General features: G+C 44.0%; 1 non-coding gene across 1 annotated transcript; it reads right to left on the reverse strand.

Moving 5' to 3' along the window:
• Nucleotides 1-14,361: 14,361 nt before the first annotated feature.
• trnak-uuu (transfer RNA lysine (anticodon UUU)) lies at nucleotides 14,362-14,452 on the reverse strand. Its single transcript is given in 2 exon segments — nucleotides 14,362-14,397; nucleotides 14,416-14,452. It is a non-coding gene; the product is annotated as a tRNA-Lys (tRNA).
• Between the last annotated feature and the right edge of the window lie 3,875 nt (nucleotides 14,453-18,327).

The following is an 18,327-nucleotide window of genomic DNA, read 5'->3' on the forward strand; positions in this document are numbered from 1 at the left end:
CCTCCCCCTCCCCGGCCTCCATTCCCGTCTCCAACGGTCCCTTAAAATTCTGGCCCATGTCTCTAAGACTAATGGGAGTGAAACCAGATCTGCTCCTTAGACTGAACAGGGAGAGCTGCTCTCTCTGTGTTTAAAGTGAATGAATCTGCTCTTTACCTTGTCTTACTGGAAGGTTCACTGTCTGGAGATGTCTGTTTGAAAATGTTTTCCTGTTATATTAATTGAGCAGAGGAGCAGATGTGAGGTACTGTTGAACAGAGAGGTTTGGAAGTGGGTGAAGGGGTGGAGTGACGGTGTGAGTGAGAGGCGCAGTGAGTTGGCCATTCTCATATAGAGTGTCAGGAATGAAGGTCAGAGGAACAGACCAGGCAGGAAACACAGAAAGAGCGAGGAGAAGCTGGTGTGAAAAACAGAGATTAAACAACAGGCTTGTTCATTTGGTTTGGGTCTGGTGTTTAGAATACCCGGAATCTGGGTTCACTTCCCTTCCAACTCAGCGAATTGTATCAACATTATGTCATAAAACCATAGAATGATACCCAAAGAAGGAGACCATTTGGTCCATTGTGTCAGTGCTGTCTCCTGTAATCTGTACATTTTTCCTTCCAGTATTTATCCCTATCGCTTTTCAAAGTTACTACTGAATCTGCTTTCAAGTCCTGATCAGACAGTGCATTCCAGATCACAACACATCACTGTATAAAAAATCATTCCTCATTTCGCCTCTGGTCTTTTCTCAATCACCTGATAAATACATCCTGTGGTTACTGACCCTTTTGCCACTGGAAACAATTTCTCCTTATTTAACTTATTGAAAACATTCTTGAAGATGTCACATACTAGACTGCCAGTAAAACTGAAGCCCATGGAATAAAAGGGACAATGACAGCATGCATATGAAGTTTGCAGACTGATAGGAACATAGGAGCAGGAGTAGGCCATTCAGCCCATCGAGCCGACCCTGCCATTCAATATGATGATGACTGATCGTCCACTTCAATGCCTTTTTCCCACACTATCTCCATCTCCCCTATGTCATTTGTATTTAGAAATCTGTCAATCTCTTCTTTAAACATACTCAATGACTGAACTTCCACAGCCCTCTGAGGTAGAGAATTCCAAAGATTCACAACCCACTGAGTAAAGAAATTTCTCCTCATCGCTGTCCTAAGTGGCTTTCCCCTTACGTTGAAATTGTGTCCCCTGGTTCTAGACTCCTCAACCGGGGGAAACATCTTAGCTTCATCTACCTGTCTATCCCTTTAAATATTTTGTAAGTTTCAATGAGATCACCTCTCATTCTTCAAAACTCTAGAGAATACAGGCCCAGTTTCCCCAATCTCTCTTCATTTGACAGTCCCGCCATCCCGGGAACAAGTCTGGTGAACCTTCGTTGCACTCCCTCGATGGCAATGATATCCTTCCTACTGTAAGGGGAACAAAACTTCACACAGTATTCCAAAGTGCAGTCCAACCAAGGTTATAGACAATTGAAGCAAGACTTCACGACTCCTATACTCAAATCCTCTTGTGATAGAGGCTAACATATCATTCGTCTTCTGAATTGCTTGCTGCACCTGCATGTTAGCTTTCAGTCACTTATTGACAAGGACACCCAGGCCCCTTTGTACATTCACACTCTTACCATTTAACAAATAATCTGCACATCTGTTTCTCCTGCCAAAGTGGATAACCTCACATTTTTACACATTATATTTCATGTGCCACTTTCTTGTCCACTCACTAAGTCTGTCCAAATTCCCTTGAAGCCGCTTTGCATTTTCCTCACAACACACATTCCCACCTAGTTTTGTGTCATCTGCAAACTTTGAAATACTACATTTGGTCCCCACATCCAAATCATGTGGACAGCTGGGTCACAGTGTGGTGGTGAACAGTTGTATTTCTGTCTGGAGGAAGGTTTACAGTGGGTTCCCCATGGTTCCTCATAACTTCAGTTATGTGCAGAGACTGGAAAAGCTGGGGTTGTTCTCCTTGGAGCTGAGCAAGTTCAGAACAACTTTGACAGAGTTAGAATCAAGGAATCAAATGGTAACAGTACAGAAGGAGACCATTCAGTCCATCATGTCCATGACAGCTCTTTGCAAGAGCAGATCAGCTAATTCCACTCCTCTGCCCTTTCATTGTAGCCCTGCAAATTTTCTCTATTCAGGTGTTTATCCAATTCCCTTTTGAAAGCCACGATTGAATCTGCCTCCAGCACACTCTCAGGCAGTGTATTCCAGATCCGAACCACTCACTCTGTCCCACACCCCTGGTACCATTGCAGAAAATCTTTTCTGTTCATTTCATCCCTCATCAATAATTGAAATGAAATGTTTATTGGGAAATGCACAACATAAAAAGGAGAGAGAAATAAATGCTGAGTAAAATAGAAGTCAATGTTTGAAAGGTAAAAAGAGCAAAAGATGTAACTTTTATTCTGGATGAATGAGAGGAATATATCACGCTTTGGGGATTTTGTAAGATGATTTACTGATAAACCTGGTATTTGAAAGGAAGCTGGTTCATGGTTTACAGAACAGATTCAGCCCCTGGAGCCAACAGCTGCACCGTCCAATAACAGACAGGCCGGGGACACTGTCTCAGGCCGAGTGAGCTCAGTCGATGAAAGCATGAAACTCTGAATCTCAAGTTTTTGAGTTTGAGCCCACGGTGGGTGTTTTCTATTTCCATTTTAGGCTGATTTTACAGGCGTTATCCAGCTCTGAATTCCTCGGCAGGGAGTTCAAGGAGTGTTTGAAATGAGATTCAACAGCAGTATGAGAAAGTCTCTCCTTGATTCAGGACTCTTACCTCTCTGCAGGATCTCACTGCTGAAGACTGAACTTTATCTCATTTCATTCTCAGCTCAGGGTCAGTGTGGTTCACAGGGACTTCTGGCTGTCTCCCACTTCACAATCCATCAGTGCTGAGAAATCAACGGGGAATATTACTCACATGTTGTAATGTTTTATAAATACTTGAATGTATATCACACTGTGTCTAACAGTGTGAATCTCCCCTGGTATATCAGCTCACCAACACTTCAACAGAACATTCACATAATGTGAGCTCTGAGATCTGTTCAGATCCCTTTCCCAAGACCTGGAAAGTGGGATTGGGCTGGATCACTCTTTTTCAGCTGGCACAGACACGATTGCTAAATGGTCTCATTCTGTGCCATAAATTTTCTCCATTTTCTATGTTCTATGAAGTGAGGTGTGATTGGGAGGGGCAAATCCACCAGGGTTACATTTTCTACCAAAACAATGACACAAGGGATACTTCACTTTTTTATTCATTCATTCATGCGATGTGGGCATCGCTGGCTAGGCCAGCATTTATTGCCCATCCCTAGTTGCCCATGAGAAGGTGGTGGTGAACTGCCTTCTTGAACCGCTGCAGTCCATGTGGGGTAGGTACACCCACAGTGCTGTGAGGAAGGGAGTTCCAGGATTTTGACCCAGCGACAGTGAAGGAACGGCGATATAGTTCCAAGTCAGGATGGTGTGTGGCTTGGAGGGGAACTTGCAGGTGGTGGTATCCCTTGCATTTGCTGCCCTTGCCCTTCTCGGTGGTAAAGGACGCTGGGTTTGGAAGGTGCTGTCTAAGGAGTCTTGGTGCATTGCTGCAGTGCATCTTGTAGACGGTACACACTGCTGCCACTGTGTGCCGATGGTGGAGGGAGTGAATGTTTGTAGATGGGGTGCCAATCATGTGGGCTGCTTTGTCCTGGACGGTGTTGAGATCCTTGAGTTGGAATTGCACCCATCCAGGCAAGTGGAGAGTATTCCATCACACTCTTGACTTGTGCCTTGTGGATGGTGGACAGGCTTTGGGGAGTCAGGAGTCATGGATGAGTGAGCGGAATATATCACACTTTGGGGCTTTTGTAAGAGGATTTATTGATAAATCTGGGATTTGAGAGGAAGCTGCTTCATGGTTTACAGAACAAATTCAGCCCCTGGGGTGGAGCCAACAGCTGCACTGTAATTACTCGCCTCAGGATTCCAAGCCTCTGACCTGCTGTTGTAGTCACGTTATTTGTATGGCTACCCATGGTAACCTCCATGATGTTGATAGTGGGGGATTCAGTGATTGTAATGCTATTGAATGTCAAGGGGAGATAGTTAGATTCTCTCTTGTTGCAGATGGTCATTGCCTGGCACTTGTGTGGTGCGAATGTTACTTGCCACTTATCATCCCAAGCCTGTGAGACTGAAATAGCTCAGTTGGGAGTGTGTTAGACTGAAGATCCCTGGTTCAATCTGGGGTTTTGGCAGTTCTCCTTTATTCTGCATCGCCCTTTGGTTTTGACTCTTGAGCTGCACAATTTACACTGAAATTATTTCCCCAACTCTGAAGGTTGGATTGGAATAGAGAGATATCAAGGATGGGAAATATTTACATTGTCTGCTTTAGCTTATTCTCTATCTCCTTGTGTCCTTTTCCCCAGTTTTTGAATCTTTCGGGGTCGGGTGAACATTTGATTTGCTGCATTTGTCCCAAACTGAAGACTTTTCCACATCTCTGGGCGGTCAGACTAACTCTGTCTGTTTTTGCTGCTCGTGACCATGAACGAGAACAGGCCACGAGTTCAATGTTTATCAGCAAACGGAAGATAACTGGAAAGAATTCTGTGTTACTCCAGACCAGTGACAAAGATGCAATGGATGTTATTCAAAATAAATTCCCTTTGACATTTTATGTCAACTTGTTTGCATCTAAAATTTGGATTTTAAGTGTTACAAAAATGTGTCAAATTAATGACTGACCATGTGACAGCGCACATGGGGATCAAATATACAGCCTTGTTGTTATCAACACTGCGTCCGAACCAACTGAACTAAGCGGCCTATAGACAGAGCCAGGTATGGTTTTGAGCCGCACGCTGGGCGGTTTGTGTTTTATTTCTCACACTGGGTGACAGAGCGATTGTACAAACAATGGACACATCACATCCCTGAAACATTGTTCTGATATAAAACAGTGTGAAATAAGAACTGAGCATGGAAATGGAACGGTACCAGAAATCAGGACTTTAATCTATTGAAGTTGATCTTGAAATTCAACCATTCACTGAACATTCCAATCGATCGAACTCTCTTCTGAAATAAAATCCAGGAACTTGAGCTGCTGTAAAACATAACTGAGCCTGACGTGATCTAAACACACAATCTTCTGATCTGTAGTCAGACGCGCTACCATTATGCCACTAGCTCACAAATAAAATAAAGTGTTTCATTCCTGACAGATTTACTTCTTGTTTAGATTCAGTGATTGAAATTAATTCAATCCTCATCTGACCTCCACTCTGTGAAGGCCTGCTACCCGACCTGAACCCGACGAGACCCGCGACCTGTGTCGGGTCTGGGTCATGTCGGGTCGCTCTTCCGGGTCTGGCTTTCGGGCTCAGGTCAGGTCGGGCCAGGTTCGGGTCGGGCTGGGTCCAGTTCGGGCTGTGTCCGGGTCGGAAACACACAGGAAGAATTACATTTTGCTCTGCTGGGAAGTTGAGTTTAGTAAGTGTCAAAAGTTGAAAAGCCAACCTGAGCTGGGAGTCCGGGACATCAAGGAGGGAAACTCTGAGTCTGCTCAGTGAGCAAGTGAGCATCTCAATGATGTCATTGCGCTCATGCTGCAGCTTCCTGTAGATTCGGAATCGGGAATAGGTAAAGTGAACATTCCGGTGGTTGGGTCAGGCTCGGGTCGGTTTGGGCGTGGGAATAAATGGAGATACTCGGGCCGGGTCGGGCTCGAGTCCAATGTGGTTCTGTCAGGTTCGGGTCGGGTTTTTTTTCCTGACCTGAGCAGGCCTTTACCGCTCTGTCAGTTCAGTGCCTTATTTAAACTATTACTTGGAGTTCTGTTTTACAGGGTCTCGGCTGTTTAAGTGTTTCCCAGACCCACTACTCTGATTAATCAGACATTTTGCTGCTAACTGCTGCTGCTACAATTGAAATGTAAAAAAGAATTTCCAGTGACCTGCAACCAATGGACAAATACATTTCAGAAAGATAAAGCTCATTCACCAATCCAAAAATGTGTCTTTCTGCTTCTATTTATAAACAACTCCTTCTCTCCACTATGAGAACTATACAATCACTACAGTTATTTGAAAGTTAGTATAAGATGTTCCAGTTCATCAATTTTAAAACTGCAGCAGGTATTTTCCAGAAAACTTCTCTGTTGGAACCTCAGTCCCATTTAGATTGAAAGTGGACAATTAATGTATTCACTTGTTCATTGTGGACAGGTGTCTGACTTCGAATAAATCTCATTAACTTTCAATGAGGTGGCAGTATTTCTGTGCTCCCATTTTACACAGTCTGTCCTGTTCATGCACCATGTTTTTATTCTCCTCTCCCATTCTCCACAGGATACAGCTTACAAGCATCATCAATCTAGCTGTTGAAAAGCATTGGAAGAATCTGGTCACACAGGGATTGAAACATTCATTTTCTGCCATTTTCCAAGTTGGTTGCTTTAAACACAGTACAATGTGCAATCATCTTGAAAAGAGATTCTCTTCAATATCCAATACAAACTGAATTACAAACCTGACAGACAAACACAGGAGAACAAGTGACTAGTGAATACAAACCTCATGGTGCTCATTTTCAGATTTATTGCAGTCATCCGACAAAACAAGTGAATGAATATTCCAGTGAAATGATTTGGAAAGTAGGTGTAACTTTTGTTGGTGCCTTTCTTTGCTCTGTTGGTGAAACTTTCTTGCACCTGACTCCTGTTCATGTCTCTGTTTCCTCTATTGAATGAGGAAGGAGGTATTTGATCAGAAATCAACTGGATTGTGTACCTTTGAGAGGGGATTTCTGCATCATCAGGGCTGGAAACAGGAGTGAGTGAAAGACAATGTGTGGAGTTTGATTTTGTACAGAGGGAGAGCAAATCTAACAGGACTGTGAGATAATGGCCTGGATTTTACAGCCCCAATAGCGGTGAACTCTGAGACTTTCACTGCTGTTGAGGGTCTGAACAGCACTGCAACTGCCGGTACATGCACACACGAACACCAGCATCTGTAAGTTGTGGTGGTGAGAAATGTGCTTAGAAGGAGCCTCTGATCATAATCGCACCAGCCCACTCTTTAAAGTGACAGGGACCTGTAGTTCAGCAATTTGGGCTCATTGCCCACAATGTACCCTGATTTTTACCTGGGTTGGATTAAAGCCGGGACCAACAGGCTCTGGGCCGCTCGGGAAGGACTTTTCTGTTGACACAACAGCTCCACTATTCCAGGAAGACACCGGCAGCAGCAGGGGTCAACTTTCAGAAAGGAGTTCAGACATTTTAAATGTTGTATTTTATTTCTTAATTGTATGTAAGTTTTTAGCATGGCCTGATCAGAGTTCTTAAATTTACATCTGACTTTTTATTAACAAGATTGAAGGGTTTTTAAAAGATCTCTAAATATATATGACTTTTTATCAAGATTTACTTGGCTTCTTTGCAAAGACTCTTGAGCAAGATTGAAGTGACTTTTAAAAACTACATCTTATCCTTGAAAATCCTGCTTCCATGTAGATGACATTGGAAGATGACTTCAGAATAGCTTAGACTATCTTTCTAACAGGTACTACAACAGCTTAAGACCTACTTTTCTGCAAAAGCTGGTGAATTACCTTCCGGGAGCGGAGAGGAGCGGAGCGGAGCAGACCTAAATGGACCGATATGAGGAGAACGCCGAGAGCGGAGCCTATAAATCCAATCCGAGGATCGAGGCCCAGTCTCTTACCTTCCAGGAGTGGAATGGAGCTCTACCAGTGTGCTGGAGTTTTGAAAAAAAAGAAGCCAACTGTGACGTCAGAGGAGAGCTGCAAGGTGATTGGTTGGTGAGTCACTGCTGTTAGTGTATTTAAATATCATAAAGAAAAGGGCAAAGTTTTTTAGTTGAAAAAAAAACCTCTGCTGATAAGATGAGTACTACTAAAGTGTTTTTTTTTATTCAGTGTAACTTATGAAGGACTTTAGATTGTAGTGGGTAGAACAAGGCCCCGAGTGTCATTAGCATTTTTTAATTAAGGGAGTAACTAATTAATCTAAGGGTAAGTCATGGCAGGAGAACTCAGTCCCGTGATATGCTCCTCCTGCGCTATGTGGGGATTCAGGAACCCTCCCAGTCTCCATGACGACCATGTGTGCAGGAAGTGTATCCAGCTGCAGCTACTGGCTACTTGCATTATGGAGCTGGACCTGCGGGTGGTTTCACTGTGGAGCGTCCGCGAAGCTGAGGACGTCATGGATAGCATGCTTAGTGAGGTGGTCGCACCGCAGGTAATGGATGCACAGGCAGAAAAGGGATGGGTGACCACCAGATGGAATATTTGGAGCAGGCAGGTAGTGCAGGAGTCCGCTGTGGCCATCCCCCTCTCAAACAGATACACCGCTTTGGTTACTGTTGGGGGGATGACCTCCCAGGGGAAAAGAGCAACAGCGTGGTCCGTGGCACCACAAAGGGTTCTGCCGCACAGCAGGTGAGGAAAAGGGGTGGAAGAGCTATTGTGATAGGGGATTCTATCATAAGGGGTGCAGATAGGCGTTTCTGTGGCCGCAAACGAGACTCCAGGATGGTATGTTGCCTCCCTAATACTCGGGTCAAGGATGTTTCGGAGCAGCTGCCGGAAATTCTGAAAGGGGAGGGTGTGCAGCTAGAGATCGTGGTCCATATTGGTACGAACGACATAGGCAGGAAGAGAGATGAGGTTCTGCAAATTGAATATAGGGAGTTAGGCAGAAGGTTCAAGAGCAGGACCTCTAGGGTTGTAATCTCAGGATTACTCCCTGTGACACGTGCTAGTGCGGGTAGGAATAGGAGGATTAGGAAAATGAATGCGTTGCTGAAGACTGGCGAAGGCGGGAGGGCTTCAGGTACTTGGATCATTGGGATCTCTTCTGGTGCAGAGGTGACCTGTACAAGAGGGACGGGTTGCATCTGAACAGGAAGGGGACCAATATCCTTGTAGGGAGATTTTATAGTAATACACTGGAGGGTTTAAACTAGTCTTGCAGCGGGGGTGGGACCCAAAGTAGTAGTCTCTCCGATGAGATAGTTGAGGCAAATGGAGAGGTTAAAGCAAGCAAGTCCAGTAGGCAGGCCAGGCAGGGGCAGGACAGGGAGCGTGGAAGGTCTGGTGGGCTAAACTGCATTTACTTTAATGCAAGTATCCTTACAGGTAAGGCAGATGAACTCAGAGCATGGATCGGTACATGGGATTGTGGTATTGTAGCTATTACGGAAACGTGGTTGAGGGATGGGCAGGACTGGCAGCTCAATGTTCCGCGGTACCGATCCTTCCGGCGTGACAGAGGTGGAGGTAAGAGAGGAGGGGGAGTTGCACTATTGATTAGAGAGGACATCACGGCAGTACTTAGAGAGGATATCCCGGGGTGAATGTCCAGTGAGGCCATACTGGTAGAACATAGAAATAATAAAAGGGTGATCCCTTAGATGGGATTATACTATAGGCCCCCCAATAGTCAGGGGGAAGTGGAGGAGCATATATGTAGGGAAATCACAGATAGGTATAGGAATTCTAGGGTTGTAATAGTAGGTGATTTTAACTTCCCTAATATTGACTGGGACTGCGTTAGTGCTAAGGGATCAGATGGAGAAGAATTTGTTAAGTGAATCCAGGATAGTTTTCTGAAGCAGTACGTGGATGGCCCGACTAGAGAAGGGGCTACACTCGATCTCCTCTTAGGAAATGAGGATGGGCAGGTGGTTGATATGGCAGTGGGGGAGCACTTTGGGACCAGTGACCATAACTCTATTAGCTTCAAGATAGTTATGAAAAAGAATAGGACTGGTCCTCAGGTTGAAGTCCTAAATTGGGGGAAGGCTAATTTCCATGGCATCAGACAGGAACTCTCAAAAGTTGAATGGGAGAGGCTGTTTACAGGTAAAGGGACGTCTGGCAAGTGGGAGGCTTTTAAAAGTGAGATAGGAAGAGTTCAGGGCCAGCATGTTCCTGTTCGATGGAAGGGCAAGGCTGGCAAGTTTAGGGAACCTTGGTTGTCAAGGGATATTGAGGGTCTGGTTAGGACAAAGAAGGAGGCATACGTCAGGTATAGGCAGCTGGGATCGAGCGAGTCCCTCGAGAAGTATAGGGGATATAGGAGTATACTTAAGAAGGAAATTAGGAGGGCGAAAAGAGGCCATGAGATTTCCCTGGCAGATAAGATAAAGGAGAATCCTAAAAGATTCTATAAGTGTATTCAGAGTAAAAGGGTAGCTAGGGAGAGAGTGGGTCCCCTTAAGGATCAGTGTGGCAATCTATGTGTGAAGCCACGCGAAATTTGCGAGGTCTTAAATGAATAGTTCTCGTCTGTATTTACCGTGGAGAAGGTCATGGAAGCTAGTGAGTTCAAGGGAGGGAACAGCGATATCCTGCAGCATATCAACATTACAAAGGAGGATGTGTTGGAGGTTTTGAAGCGCATTAAGGTGGATAAATCCCCAGGGCCTGATCAGATGTATCCTAGGATGCTATGGGAAGCAAGGGAGGAGATTTCTGGGGCGCTGGCAGAGATTTTTGTATCATCGTTAGCCACGGGTGAGGTACCGGAAGACTGGAGGATAGCTAATTTGTTAATTAATAAATTAAATAACAAATCATGTCGCCTCTTTCTCTTCTAAACTCTGGCGGAGACAAGCCTAGCTTGTCCAATCTTTCCTCGTAAGACAGCCCACCCATTCCATGTATTAGTCTCGTAAACTTTCTCTGTACTACCTCCAATGCATTTACATCCTTCCGCAAATAAGGAGACCAGTACAGTACTCAGTACTGCAGAAGAGGTCTCACCAATGTCCTGTATAGCTGAAGCATAACCTCCCTACTATTGTATTCAATTTCCATGGTGATAAATGATAACATTCTATTAGCTTTCCTAATTACGTGCTGGACCTGCATACTAACCTTTTGCAAATCATGCCCTCGGACACCCAGATCCCTCTGCATCTCAGAGCTCTGCAATCTCTCACCATTTAGATAATATGCTTTTTTATTCTTCCTGCCATAGTGGACAATTTCCGACTTTCCCACATTATACTCCATTTGCCAGGTCTTTGCCCAATCACTTAACCTATCTATATCCCTTTGTAGCCCCCTTATGTCCTCTTCACAACCTACTTTCCTACCTATCTTTGTGATCAGCAAATTTAGCAACAATACCTTCGGTCCCTTCATCTAAGTCATTTATATAAATTGTAAAAAGTTGAGGCCCCAGCACAGATCCCTGTGGCACACCACTCGTTACTTCTTGCCAACCAGAAAATGACCCACTTTTGCTGACTCTCTGTTTCCTGTCAGCTAGCCAATCTTCTATCCATGCCAATATGTTACCCCCGACACCATGAGCTTTTATTTTCTGCAATAACCTTTGATATGGCACCTTATCCTTCTGGAAATCGAAATACAATACATCCACTGGTTCCCCTTTATCCACAGCACATGTAACTCCCTCAAAGAACTCCAATAAATTGGTTAAACATGATTTCCCTTTCAAAAAACCATGTTGACTCTGCCTGATTACCTTAATTTTTTCTAAATGCCCTGCTATAACGTCCTCTGTAATAGCTCCAAACATTTTCCCTAAGTCAAATGTTAAGCTAACTGGCCTGTCGTTTCCTGCTTTCTGTCTCCCTCCCTTTTTGAATAAATGAGTTACATTCACTCTTTTCCAATCTAACGGAACCTTCTCGAATCTAGGGAATTTTGGAATATTAAAACCAGCGCATCAACTATCTCACTAGCCAATTCAGGACCTGGCGACTTGTCAACCCGCAGCTCCAACAATTTGTTTAGTACCACTTCCCTGGTGATTGTAATTTTCTTGAGTTCCTCCATCCCTTCAATTTGCTGATATACGGCTAATACTGGGATGTTATTTGTATACTCAATAGTGAAGACCGATGCAAAGTATCTGTTCAATTCATCTGCCATCTCTTAATTATCCATTATTAATTCCCCAGACACACTTTCTATAGGACCAACAGTCGCTTTGTAAACTCTTTTCTTTTTAAAATATCTATCGAAACTCTTCCTAGTTGTCTTGAAATTCCTTGCGAGCTTTCTCTCATACTCTAATTTTACCTTCCTTATCAATCTTTTAGTCATTCTTTGCTGTTTTTTATATTCTGTCCAATCTTCTGACCTGCCTCCCACCTTTGCACAATTATAGGCTTTTTCTTTAAGCTTGATAGTATCTTTAACTGTTTTCGTGAACCATGGATGGTGAGTCCCACCTTTGGAACTTTTCTTTCTCGTTGAAATGTATCTATTCTGTGTATTCTGAAATATCCCCTTAAATGTCTGCCACTGCATCTCTATTGACTTATCCCTTAACCTAATTTGCCAGTTCACTTTAGCTAGCTCTGCTTTCATGACCTTATAATTGCCCTTATTTACATTTAAAATACTAGTCTGGGACCCACTCTCCTCTCCCTCAAACTGAATGTAAAATTCAATCATATTATAATCGCTACTACCTAGGGGCACCTTAACTATGAGGTCATTAATTAATCCTATCTCGTTGCACAATGCCAGGTCTAGTATAGCCTGCTCTCTGGTTGGCTCCAGAATGTATTGTTCCAAGAAATTATCCCCAAAACATTCTATGTACTCCTCATCTAGGCTACCTCTGCCCATCTGAATTTTCCAATCTATATGTAGATTAAAATCCCCCATAATTATCACAGTACCTTTCTGACAAGCTGCCATTATTTCTTCCTTTATATCCCATCCGACAGTGTGGTTAATGTTAGGTGGCCTGTACACCACTCCCACAAGTGACTTCTTGCCTTTATGATTTCTCATTTGTACCAAACTGCTTCTGCATCCTGATCTCCAGAACTCAGGTCATCCCTCTCTATTACGCTAATACCATCATTAATTAACAGAGCTACCCCGCCACCTTTTCCTAGCTTCCTGTCCTTCCAAAATGCCATGTCACCTCCAATATTCACATCCCAATCTATGTCGCCCTGCAGCCATGTCTCTGTAATGACTATCAGATCGTACTTATTTATTCTATTTGTGCTCCCAGTTCATCTGTTTTGTTTCAAATGCTCCATGCATTCAGATACAGAGCATTTAGTTTTGTCCTTTCATTATTTTTGTCACCTCTAGCCTTATCTGTCGATTTACTCTTAGATTTGTACATTCTGTCCCTTCCTGTCACAGTCTGTTTATCATTTCCCATATTTATACCTTTCTCTCTTGCCTTGTCTCTCCTCCTTGATTCACCATATCTTCCCAAATTTGATCCCTTGCCCCCACTATTCAGTTTAAAACCGTCTCTACTTCCCTCGTTATGTGGCTCGCTAGAACACCGGCACCAGCACGGTTCAGGTGTAGACCGTCCCAACGGTACAGCCACCTCTTTCCCCAGTACTGGTGCCAATGCCCCACGAACCAGAACCCACTACTACCACAGCAGTCTTTCAGCCGCACATTACTTTCTCTAATCTTATTTGTCCTATGCCAATTTGCACATGGCTCAGGTAATAATCCAGAGATGATTAACTTTGAGGTTCTGCTTCTTAATTTGGTGCCAAGTTCCTCATACTGACTTTGCAGAACCTCTATCCTTGTCCTGCCTATGTCGTTGGTACCGAAATGGACCACGACGACTGGATCCTCCCCCTCCCATTGCATGTTTCGCTCAAGCCCTGAGCAGATGTCCTGAATCCTGGCACCGGCAGGCAACACAGCCGTCTGGACTCTTGCTTTTGCTGCAGAGAACAGAGTCAATCCACCTTACTATACTGTCCCCTACTACCACTACATTCCTTTTTTCTCCCTCTTTGAGCCGCAAACACTCACTGCAGACGTGTTTGCCCTGGATCACACTGGCATCCAGGAACTCCCACATGCTGCAGCTGTGACACATCACCTGTCCTGTCATCCTTAACGTGTTTCAATTAACTACTTAAATATTTTATTCAATTATTCATTTTATTGTATATTTTATTAAACTTACCACTAGTTTGTTTACTATTTTAAACGTCAGGACGAAAATGGATCCTAATCACTTACCAGATGCGCATCAAGCAGGTCGGTTCTTCCAAACCAATCAACTACCTGCTTGCCTGTGATGTCACAGCTTACCAGATCCTCACCAAACAGCTCCTTCCACTGCACCGAAGAAAGAACCAAATCCTGTAAACTCACCCCAGCGGCTGTCTGATTCCCTGCTCTCACTCTCCATTGTGCCGTCACTCCTCGATTTTTTTCCCCTGCTCTGCTCCTCTCTCTCTCGGTCTCCGAGTCTGTGCTTTTGGCGCATTTCTTCATTTGTTGTTCCGTTGTGCTCCTCTGTTTCTGGTCCAAAATCTGACTCTGGTGGGACTTGAACCCACAACCTTTGAATATCGTCTTAATCATTATTTAAAAGTCCAACACGCTATCCATTGCGCCACAGAGCCTCACACATTTTTGTTGACCTCACTAAGGCCTTTGATCTTGTCAGCAGAGACGGCCTCTTCAAACTGCAATGGAACATAGGCTGCCCTCCTGACCTCTTGGGCATCATCTCTTCTTTCCACGAGAACATGCATAGTTCCATCAGTTACAATGCAGCAACATCAGACGCTTTCAAGATCAGCAGTGGGGTAAAGCAGGGCTGCGCGCTGGCGCCAACTCTCTTAGGAACAGAGGAACATCGGAGGAAGCTATTCAGTCCGTCGAGCCTGCTCTGTCATTCAATTCGATCATGGCTGATCACCTACCTCAAAGCCCCTTTCCCATGCTATCCCCATATCCCTTGATGTCATGAGTATCAAGATTTCTATCAATTTCTGTCTTGAACATGCTCAATGATTGAGCTGCCACAGCCCTCTGGGGCACAGTATTCCAATGATTCACCACCGTCTGAGTGAAGAAATTCCACCCATCTCAGTTTTAAATGGCCTACTCCTTATTCCGAGACGATGTCCTTTAGTTTTAGACTCACCAACCAGGGCAAACATCCTGTCTACATCCACACTGTCACACCCTGTAAGAATTTTGTCAGTTTCAATCAGATCACCTCTCATTCTTCGATACTTTAAGGAATACAGGCCCAGTTTCCTCATAAGACAATCCCACCATCCCAGGGATTAGTCTGGTGACATAAAAACAAGAAAAACTGGAACCACTCAGCAGGTCTGGCAGCATCTGTGAAAAGAGAAGCAGAGTTAACGTTTCAGGTCAGTGACCCATCTTCGGAACTGACATATATTAGAAAAGTCACAGGTTATAAGCAAGTGAGGTGGGGGTGGGGCAAGAGATAACAAAGGAGAAGGTGTAGATTGGACAAGGCCACATAGCTGACCAAAAGGTCATGCAGCAAAGGCAAACAATATGTTAATGGTGTGTTGAAAGACAAAGCATTAGTACAGATTAGGTGTTAACGGACTGAATATTGAACAGCAGCAAGTACAAACCTGAAAAAAACAGTAGGTAAGCAAACTGAACAAACTGAGATGAAATGAAATAAATGCAAAAAAAAGATTAGTCTGTTGATCCTCTGTTTCACCCCCTCTATGGCAAGTGTATCCTTCATAAGATGAGGAGACTAAACTGTACACAATACTCCAGTGCGGATTCACCAAGGCTCTATACAATTGCAGCAACACATCTTTACTCCTGTACTCATGACCCCTCGTGTGGGTACAGCATACCATTTGCCTTCCTAATTGATTGCTGCACCTGCACAAGAGCTTTTAGTGTCTCAGGAACAAGGACACCCTTGGTTGGACATCGACACTTCCCAACCTCTCACCATTTAAGAAATATTCTGTCTTTCTGTTTATTCTACCAAAGTGAATAACTTCACACTTATTCACAAAATATTCCATGTTCTTGCCCATTCACTTAGCCTCTCCAGGTCCCCTGGAAGCCTCTCTGCATCCTCCTCACAACTCATACTTCACCGAGCTTTGTGTCATCTGCAAACTTGGAAATATTACATTTAATTCCCACATCCAAATCATTTATATAGGTTGTTAACAGCTGTGGCTCCAACACTGATCCTTGCAGTACCCCAATAGTAACAGCCTGCCATCCTGAGAAGGACCCGTTATTCCTGCTCTCTGTTTTCGGTCTGTTAACCAATTCTCAATCCATATCAGTATATTATCCCCAAGCCTATGTGCTCTAAATTTGTTTACTCACCTCCTGTGTGGGACCTTACCAAAGGAAATACAAATACCACACATCCACTGGTTCTCCTTTATCTGTTCTATAGGTAACATCCTCAAAAATCTCAACAGGTTTTTCAAACCTGTTTTCCTTTTCATAAATCTATGTTGACTCTGCCCAATCATGTCATCATTTTCGAACTGTCTAGTTATCACATCCTTTATAATTGGCATATTCTTCTCCATGCTGCTATTGTACACTTTCAATGACTCAGATGGGGGTGTTCACCTGCACATCAGAGCTGACGACAAGCTGTTCAACTTGGCAAGACTGTGCGCCAAGACCAAAGTGGGTAAATTCCTAGTCTGTGAGTTGCTATTTGCTGATGATGCTGTGCTGACATCCCATAATGAAGTTCTTTGACAGCAGCTTGTAAATCGGTTCTCCCTGGCCTGCAAAGAATTTGGACTGACAATCAGCATCAGGAAGATGAAAGTTACGGGCCAGGACGTAGAGACTCCACTTTCCATCAACATCGACAACCTCACTTTTGAGGTTGTCAACAGCTTCACATACCTTCCATCAACAATCACCAGCAATCTGGCCCTTGATGCTGAAATCAGCACCAGGATTGCCAATGCTGCAGCTGTCATGTCAAAGTTGAGAAGACAAGTGTGAACCGAAAGCAAACTGACCGAAAATACAAAGCTCCACGTGTTCCAGGCTTGTGTTCTCAGCACCCTCCTTTATAGTAGAGAAGCATCAACAACTTATACAAGCCAAAAAAAGCGGCTGAACAGCTTCCACCTCCACTGCCTCAGATGGATACTGGGCATCTCCTGGCAGGACAGAGTGCCGAATGCGGAAGTACACCAGCGTGCAGGGATCCGCAGCATGTTTGCCCTCTTGAGTCAGCGGTGTCTCTGTTGACTGGACCAAATGGATGACGGTCACATTGCCAAATACATGCTCGATGGTGAGCTTGCTATCAGCACGAGATCAACAGGTCAGGGAAAAAAATCAAGTCCTTTGGAGAGGTTTGAGTTAATTCAGGAGAGTGGGCATGGATTTATAAATGGGAGTTCATGCTTGACAAATCTAACTGCATTTGTTGATAAGCTATCTGAGAATGCTGATGAAGGGAATGCAGTGGATGTTGTTTATATGGATGTTACGAAAGCATTATATAAAGTACCACATAAAAGGGTGGTTAACAAAATTGGGGTTCATGGATTATGAGGGTCAGTGTCCATTTGGATAGTAAATTGTTTTAAAGGCTGAAAACAGCGAGTCATATTAAATGGTTCTTGGTCAGACCGGAGGATAGTCGACAGTGGTGTTCCCCAAGGGTCAGTGCTAGAACCACTGCTTTTTTTGCTAAAGGTAAGTGACTTGGATCTTGGAATACAGAGTAGAATCTCAAAATATGCCGATGACACCAAACTTGGAGGAGTGGCAAACAGTGAGGATGATATGAACTGCCTGCAACAGGACAGTGATAGGAGAGCAGAATGGGCAGACAGGTGGCAGATGGAATTTAATAGTGACAAGTGTGAGGTGATGTATTTTGGCATAAGGAATAGGGAGAGGCAATATATACTTCATGGCACAGTTCTAAAGAGTGTGCTGGAATAGAGGGACTTGGGGTTCATGTGCACTGATCTTTGAAGGTGGCAAAACATATTGCGAGAGTGGTTAGCAAAGCATATGGGATCTTGGGCTTTATAAATAGAGGCATTGAGTACAAAAGCAGGGAAGTTATGCTGAACCATTATAAAACTCTGGTTAGGCCCCAATTGGAGTGTTGCTTCCAGTTCTGCTCAGCAGACTTTAGAAAAAATGTGAGGGTCCTTGAGAGGATGCAGAGGCGATTTACCAGATTGGATCCAGGGATGGGAGATTTTAGTTACAAGGTTAGGTTGGAAAAGCTAGGATTATTCTGCCTATATCAAAGGAGATTGAGTGGAGAATTGATAGAGGTGTATAACACCTCTAGAGAACAGGCCATCCTGGAGTGGGTATTGTGTAATGAGAAAGGATTAGTTAACAATCTTGTTGTGTGGGGTCCCTTGGGGAATTGTGCCCATAATATGATAAAATTCTTCATTAAGATGGAGAGTGAGAGAGTTGATTCCGAGACTAGGGTCCTGAATCGAAACAAAGGAAACTATGAAGGTAT

The sequence above is a fragment of the Heterodontus francisci genome, chromosome 28 (assembly GCF_036365525.1).
Source record: "Heterodontus francisci isolate sHetFra1 chromosome 28, sHetFra1.hap1, whole genome shotgun sequence".
Taxonomy (NCBI): Eukaryota; Metazoa; Chordata; class Chondrichthyes; order Heterodontiformes; family Heterodontidae; genus Heterodontus; species Heterodontus francisci.